The sequence below is a fragment of the Corylus avellana genome, chromosome ca2, assembly GCF_901000735.1.
Source record: "Corylus avellana chromosome ca2, CavTom2PMs-1.0".
Lineage (NCBI taxonomy): Eukaryota > Viridiplantae > Streptophyta > Magnoliopsida > Fagales > Betulaceae > Corylus > Corylus avellana.
The window spans coordinates 41,411,821-41,412,206 of record NC_081542.1 but is presented as its reverse complement, the minus strand read 5'-3'; positions in this window follow the sequence as shown (position 1 = coordinate 41,412,206).

Genomic DNA, 386 nt, shown 5'->3' with positions numbered 1-386 from the left:
CAGGGTACCCCGGTTCTGGTTCCGGTTTTGGCCAAAAACCGGGAAACCGGACCGGGTTGACACCCCTAGTAACTGATGGTGCTTTTTGGTAATCCGTATTTTGGATAACTGGTAGTATGTGTGAAAGTGACACTTTTATTTATTACATTTGAAATGTAGTGGACTTCTATACGACGTTTGATATTACGCATATTGTTTGTAGGAGAAACTTCACTAAGCCCTCCTGAACTTCCGGCCAATTTTTCAGACCCCCCTGAAATTTCAAATATCTCATTTTGAACACCTGAACTTCCATTTGCTCTCACTTTAGACCCCTCTTTCAGTTTTCAACGTTAGATTAAACGGTTTGACTTTTTTATACCCATTATACCCCCACGTTAAATCTA